This window comes from Vicia villosa, unplaced genomic scaffold, assembly GCF_029867415.1.
Source record: "Vicia villosa cultivar HV-30 ecotype Madison, WI unplaced genomic scaffold, Vvil1.0 ctg.15230_1_1, whole genome shotgun sequence".
NCBI lineage: Eukaryota > Viridiplantae > Streptophyta > Magnoliopsida > Fabales > Fabaceae > Vicia > Vicia villosa.
In genome coordinates this window covers 9077-17500 of record NW_026706809.1, presented here as the reverse complement: position 1 = coordinate 17500, position 8424 = coordinate 9077, and positions in this window count along the sequence as shown.

Genomic DNA, 8424 nt, shown 5'->3' with positions numbered 1-8424 from the left:
AATTTTGGTCTTTTGGAAGATTTTCATGAATTTCGTTAACTTTCAAATTTTGGAATTTTGAATGATTTTCGTTTGCTATACTACATTAAAGTCAAGAAGTTCGTTAAACAAGCAAACTTTGGTATTTTGGATGATTTTCGTGTGGTATATACTACGTAAAAGTCACGATAATTTGTTAAACTGGCAAAATTTGGTCTTTGGAAGATTTTCGTGTGCTAATACATAAAACTCACGAAGTTCGTTAAACTTGAAAATTTTAATATTTTGGAAGATTTTCGTGTGCTATACTACATAAAAGTCACGAAATTCTTTAAACTTTCAAAATTTGGTCCGTTGGAAGTATTTCGTGTGCTATACTACATAAAAGTCATGAAGTTTGTTAGATTTGCAAAATATAACAGTCACGAATTTCGTTAAACTTTCAAAATTTGGTAATTTGGAAGATTTTCGTTTCCTATACTACATTAAAGTCACAAAGATCGTTAAACTTGCAAACTTTGGTATTTTGTAAGATTTTTGTGTGCTATATACTACGTAAATGTCACGAAGTTTGTTAAACTTGCAAAATTTGGCCTTTAGGAAGATTTTCGTTTGCTATACTACATAAAAGTCACGAAGGTCGTTAAACTTGCATACATTGGTATTTTGGAAGATTTTCGTGTACTATATACTTCATAAAAGTCACGAAGTTAGCAAATTTGGAAATTTTAATATTTTGGAAGATTTTCATGTGTTTTACTACATAAAAGTCACGATGTTCCTTAAACTTTCAAAATTTTGGCCTTTTGGAAGATTTCCGTGTGCTATACTACATAAAATTCACGAAGTTTGTTAAACTTGCAAAATTTGGTTTTTGGAAGCTTTTCGTGTGCTATGCTACATAACAGTCATGAAATTCGTTAAACTTTCAAAATATGGTATTTTGGAAGAATTTTGTGTGATATACTGCAATAAAGTCTCGAAGTTTAATAAACTTGCAATATCTGGTTTTTGGAAGATTTTCGTGTGCCATACTACATAACAATCATAAATTTCGTAAACTTTCAACATTTGGTATTTTGGATGATTTTCGTTAGCTTTACTACAATAAAGTCAAGGAGTTCGTTAAACTAGAAAAATTTTGTATTTTGGAAGATTTTCGTGTGCTATATACTACGTAAAAGTCAAGAAGTTTGTTAAACTTGCAAAATTTGGCCTTATGGAAGATTTTTGTGTGATATACTACATTAAAGTCAGGAAGTTTGTTAAACTTGCAAAAATTAGTTTTTGGAAGATTTTCGTGTGCTATCCTACATACAGTCATGAATTTCGTAAACTTTCAAAATTTGGTACTTTGGATGATTTTCATTTACTATACTACATTAAAGTCAAGAAGTTCGTTAAACTAGCAAACTTTGGTATATTAGAAGATTTTCGTGTGCTATATTTTACTTAAAAGTCAAGAAGTTTGTTAAACTTGCAAAATTTGATCTTTTGGAAGATTTTCGTCTACTATACTACCTAAAAGTCACGGATTTTGTTAAACTTGCAAAATTTGGTTTTTGGAAGATTTTCGTGTGCTATGCTACATAATTGTCATGACTTTCATTAAACTTTCAAAATTTGGTATTTCAGAAGACTTTCGTATGCTATAATACATTAAAGTCATGAAGTTCGTTAAACTAGCAAACTTTGGTATTTTTGAATTTAATTTTGTGCTATATACTTCGTAAAAGTCACGGTGTTTGTTAAACTTGCAAATTTTGGTCTTTTGGAAGATTTTCATGAATTTCGTTAACTTTCAAATTTTGGAATTTTGAATGATTTTCGTTTGCTATACTACATTAAAGTCAAGAAGTTCGTTAAACAAGCAAAGTTTGGTATTTTGGATGATTTTCGTGTGGTATATACTACGTAAAAGTCACGATAATTTGTTAAACTGGCAAAATTTGGTCTTTGGAAGATTTTCGTGTGCTAATACATAAAACTCACGAAGTTCGTTAAACTTGAAAATTTTAATATTTTGGAAGATTTTCGTGTGCTATACTACATAAAAGTCACGAAATTCTTTAAACTTTCAAAATTTGGTCCGTTGGAAGTATTTCGTGTGCTATACTACATAAAAGTCATGAAGTTTGTTAGATTTGCAAAATATAACAGTCACGAATTTCGTTAAACTTTCAAAATTTGGTAATTTGGAAGATTTTCGTTTCCTATACTACATTAAAGTCACAAAGATCGTTAAACTTGCAAACTTTGGTATTTTGTAAGATTTTTGTGTGCTATATACTACGTAAATGTCACGAAGTTTGTTAAACTTGCAAAATTTGGCCTTTAGGAAGATTTTCGTTTGCTATACTACATAAAAGTCACGAAGGTCGTTAAACTTGCATACATTGGTATTTTGGAAGATTTTCGTGTACTATATACTTCATAAAAGTCACGAAGTTAGCAAATTTGGAAATTTTAATATTTTGGAAGATTTTCATGTGTTTTACTACATAAAAGTCACGATGTTCCTTAAACTTTCAAAATTTTGGCCTTTTGGAAGATTTCCGTGTGCTATACTACATAAAATTCACGAAGTTTGTTAAACTTGCAAAATTTGGTTTTTGGAAGCTTTTCGTGTGCTATGCTACATAACAGTCATGAAATTCGTTAAACTTTCAAAATATGGTATTTTGGAAGAATTTTGTGTGATATACTGCAATAAAGTCTCGAAGTTTAATAAACTTGCAATATCTGGTTTTTGGAAGATTTTCGTGTGCCATACTACATAACAATCATAAATTTCGTAAACTTTCAACATTTGGTATTTTGGATGATTTTCGTTAGCTTTACTACAATAAAGTCAAGGAGTTCGTTAAACTAGAAAAATTTTGTATTTTGGAAGATTTTCGTGTGCTATATACTACGTAAAAGTCAAGAAGTTTGTTAAACTTGCAAAATTTGGCCTTATGGAAGATTTTTGTGTGATATACTACATTAAAGTCAGGAAGTTTGTTAAACTTGCAAAAATTAGTTTTTGGAAGATTTTCGTGTGCTATCCTACATACAGTCATGAATTTCGTAAACTTTCAAAATTTGGTACTTTGGATGATTTTCATTTACTATACTACATTAAAGTCAAGAAGTTCGTTAAACTAGCAAACTTTGGTATATTAGAAGATTTTCGTGTGCTATATTTTACTTAAAAGTCAAGAAGTTTGTTAAACTTGCAAAATTTGATCTTTTGGAAGATTTTCGTCTACTATACTACCTAAAAGTCACGGATTTTGTTAAACTTGCAAAATTTGGTTTTTGGAAGATTTTCGTGTGCTATGCTACATAACTGTCATGACTTTCATTAAACTTTCAAAATTTGGTATTTCAGAAGACTTTCGTATGCTATAATACATTAAAGTCATGAAGTTCGTTAAACTAGCAAACTTTGGTATTTTTGAATTTAATTTTGTGCTATATACTTCGTAAAAGTCACGGTGTTTGTTAAACTTGCAAATTTTGGTCTTTTGGAAGATTTTCATGAATTTCGTTAACTTTCAAATTTTGGAATTTTGAATGATTTTCGTTTGCTATACTACATTAAAGTCAAGAAGTTCGTTAAACAAGCAAAGTTTGGTATTTTGGATGATTTTCGTGTGGTATATACTACGTAAAAGTCACGATAATTTGTTAAACTGGCAAAATTTGGTCTTTGGAAGATTTTCGTGTGCTAATACATAAAACTCACGAAGTTCGTTAAACTTGAAAATTTTAATATTTTGGAAGATTTTCGTGTGCTATACTACATAAAAGTCACGAAATTCTTTAAACTTTCAAAATTTGGTCCGTTGGAAGTATTTCGTGTGCTATACTACATAAAAGTCATGAAGTTTGTTAGATTTGCAAAATATAACAGTCACGAATTTCGTTAAACTTTCAAAATTTGGTAATTTGGAAGATTTTCGTTTCCTATACTACATTAAAGTCACAAAGATCGTTAAACTTGCAAACTTTGGTATTTTGTAAGATTTTTGTGTGCTATATACTACGTAAATGTCACGAAGTTTGTTAAACTTGCAAAATTTGGCCTTTAGGAAGATTTTCGTTTGCTATACTACATAAAAGTCACGAAGGTCGTTAAACTTGCATACATTGGTATTTTGGAAGATTTTCGTGTACTATATACTTCATAAAAGTCACGAAGTTAGCAAATTTGGAAATTTTAATATTTTGGAAGATTTTCATGTGTTTTACTACATAAAAGTCACGATGTTCCTTAAACTTTCAAAATTTTGGCCTTTTGGAAGATTTCCGTGTGCTATACTACATAAAATTCACGAAGTTTGTTAAACTTGCAAAATTTGGTTTTTGGAAGCTTTTCGTGTGCTATGCTACATAACAGTCATGAAATTCGTTAAACTTTCAAAATATGGTATTTTGGAAGAATTTTGTGTGATATACTGCAATAAAGTCTCGAAGTTTAATAAACTTGCAATATCTGGTTTTTGGAAGATTTTCGTGTGCCATACTACATAACAATCATAAATTTCGTAAACTTTCAACATTTGGTATTTTGGATGATTTTCGTTAGCTTTACTACAATAAAGTCAAGGAGTTCGTTAAACTAGAAAAATTTTGTATTTTGGAAGATTTTCGTGTGCTATATACTACGTAAAAGTCAAGAAGTTTGTTAAACTTGCAAAATTTGGCCTTATGGAAGATTTTTGTGTGATATACTACATTAAAGTCAGGAAGTTTGTTAAACTTGCAAAAATTAGTTTTTGGAAGATTTTCGTGTGCTATCCTACATACAGTCATGAATTTCGTAAACTTTCAAAATTTGGTACTTTGGATGATTTTCATTTACTATACTACATTAAAGTCAAGAAGTTCGTTAAACTAGCAAACTTTGGTATATTAGAAGATTTTCGTGTGCTATATTTTACTTAAAAGTCAAGAAGTTTGTTAAACTTGCAAAATTTGATCTTTTGGAAGATTTTCGTCTACTATACTACCTAAAAGTCACGGATTTTGTTAAACTTGCAAAATTTGGTTTTTGGAAGATTTTCGTGTGCTATGCTACATAACTGTCATGACTTTCATTAAACTTTCAAAATTTGGTATTTCAGAAGACTTTCGTATGCTATAATACATTAAAGTCATGAAGTTCGTTAAACTAGCAAACTTTGGTATTTTTGAATTTAATTTTGTGCTATATACTTCGTAAAAGTCACGGTGTGTGTTAAACTTGCAAATTTTGGCCTTTTGGAAGATTTTCATGAATTTCGTTAACTTTCAAATTTTGGAATTTTGAATGATTTTCGTTTGCTATACTACATTAAAGTCAAAAAGTTCGTTAAACAAGCAAAGTTTGGTATTTTGGATGATTTTCGTGTGCTATATACTACGTAAAAGTCACGATAATTTGTTAAACTGGCAAAATTTGGTCTTTGGAAGATTTTCGTGTGCTAATACATAAAATTCACGAAGTTCGTTAAACTTGAAAATTTTAATATTTTGGAAGATTTTCGTGTGCTATACTACATAAAAGTCACGAAATTCTTTAAACTTTCAAAATTTGGTCCGTTGGAAGTATTTCGTGTGCTATACTACATAAAAGTCATGAAGTTTGTTAGACTTGCAAAATATAACAGTCACGAATTTCGTTAAACTTTCAAAATTTGGTAATTTGGAAGATTTTCGTTTCCTATACTACATTAAAGTCACAAAGATCGTTAAACTTGCAAACTTTGGTATTTTGTAAGATTTTTGTGTGCTATATACTACGTAAATGTCACGAAGTTTGTTAAACTTGCAAAATTTGGCCTTTAGGAAGATTTTCGTTTGCTATACTACATAAAAGTCACGAAGGTCGTTAAACTTGCATACATTGGTATTTTGGAAGATTTTCGTGTACTATATACTTCATAAAAGTCACGAAGTTAGCAAATTTGGAAATTTTAATATTTTGGAAGATTTTCATGTGTTTTACTACATAAAAGTCACGATGTTCCTTAAACTTTCAAAATTTTGGCCTTTTGGAAGATTTCCGTGTGCTATACTACATAAAATTCACGAAGTTTGTTAAACTTGCAAAATTTGGTTTTTGGAAGCTTTTCGTGTGCTATGCTACATAACAGTCATGAAATTCGTTAAACTTTCAAAATATGGTATTTTGGAAGAATTTTGTGTGATAAACTGCAATAAAGTCTCGAAGTTTAATAAACTTGCAATATCTGGTTTTTGGAAGATTTTCATGTGCCATACTACATAACAATCATAAATTTCGTAAACTTTCAACATTTGGTATTTTGGATGATTTTCGTTAGCTTTACTACAATAAAGTCAAGGAGTTCGTTAAACTAGAAAAATTTTGTATTTTGGAAGATTTTCGTGTGCTATATACTACGTAAAAGTCAAGAAGTTTGTTAAACTTGCAAAATTTGGCCTTATGGAAGATTTTTGTGTGATATACTACATTAAAGTCAGGAAGTTTGTTAAACTTGCAAAAATTAGTTTTTGGAAGATTTTCGTGTGCTATCCTACATACAGTCATGAATTTCGTAAACTTTCAAAATTTGGTACTTTGGATGATTTTCATTTACTATACTACATTAAAGTCAAGAAGTTCGTTAAACTAGCAAACTTTGGTATATTAGAAGATTTTCGTGTGCTATATTTTACTTAAAAGTCAAGAAGTTTGTTAAACTTGCAAAATTTGATCTTTTGGAAGATTTTCGTCTACTATACTACCTAAAAGTCACGGATTTTGTTAAACTTGCAAAATTTGGTTTTTGGAAGATTTTCGTGTGCTATGCTACATAACTGTCATGACTTTCATTAAACTTTCAAAATTTGGTATTTCAGAAGACTTTCGTATGCTATAATACATTAAAGTCATGAAGTTCGTTAAACTAGCAAACTTTGGTATTTTTGAATTTAATTTTGTGCTATATGTAACACCCCTTTTTACCCCATAAAATAATAAGCATATAATCGGAGAATAAGCATGCATATAACTCAAAAGGGCGTCACATCGACGTTTTCAAAAACTAAAAAAACTTTTAAAGCCAACAGCATTTATCCATAAAATACAATACACCTGGTCATTTCAAATAACACCTGACATATAATCATAATTCATCCAGAATATGCATTAACAGCGGAAAGTAATACTCATGTGTTTCATATAAATGATACATGTCCCATACCATGATCATAATATTTGGCCTAAAGCCTCTCAACAACAAGTAACCAATTAAACCGATTCGCAAGTTATAACAAAATACATAAGTAATTAGAACATGAGTTCAACACCTAAGCTACCCAGTGTTACATGACCAGAGCATTGACTCGCTACTTAATTACCAAGCAACTCGGACGAAACTCCGACTAGATCACACACCAGCTACTAATCGTCAAACCTGCATGTCGCCAAACGAGGGCAACATTAAAACAGAAGGGTGAGAATACAAACCATTATGAAGAAAGTATAATGAGGTACAATGGTTAAATCAACAATTATAGGAATACATTACACCTTGCCTAATCATGTAAATTAATACTAATCAATATAATCACATACATTAAACGTACAACAATTATAAGAGTATAATATCTCAATACTATATTCTCAATTATACACATAGTCATTAATTATCACATATTCCCGCATTTAACCAATTACGTATTCAAACATCACCCATTCTCAATTATCAACTAATACAAATATCACCACAACACCAAGTGTACATAATCAATTACCAAACTCATACACATAGCATTACGACATCAATGCACAAAATCAATTGTTCACTCGTACACTTATCACAACAACATAATGCACATAATCAATTATCACAATCATGCACATATCATGACAACATAATGCACATAATCAACTATCACATAACTCTAATGTGACTCAATGAAACATGTGACACTATGCATGTGGTACCAATGTGAAATTCTAAGTTTCACCGGCCTCCGATTCATATCTCTAGAATCTAAGCCACACTTCCGATCCGGACAAGACCAAAGTCCACCAATTGTAAACATATAGTTTACGGCTTCCGATTCACTCTAGAATCCAAGCCCGCTTGTGTTTCAAAGCAAATCCACCTGTGTTTCAAGGCACACTATGATATGAATGTATGTACAATATCACAAATATATGCAATTAAGATCATCTCTACCATCTTAACTTTCCGCATATCACAATAATTCAACTCTATGAATTATCCACCAATTGTACACCACATTCACAACACACACACATCATTCACATACAAGAGGCCAATTAATCAATTACGATTCACACAATCCAATTAACACTAGTGACCACACTATCTCATTTTAATCCTCATTTTGCCCATTATACATGAACACACACTTTCAACATCAAGCAATTAATCATTAGAATTAATATTAACCAACTACTCACAGAGAATCAATATTAGCACA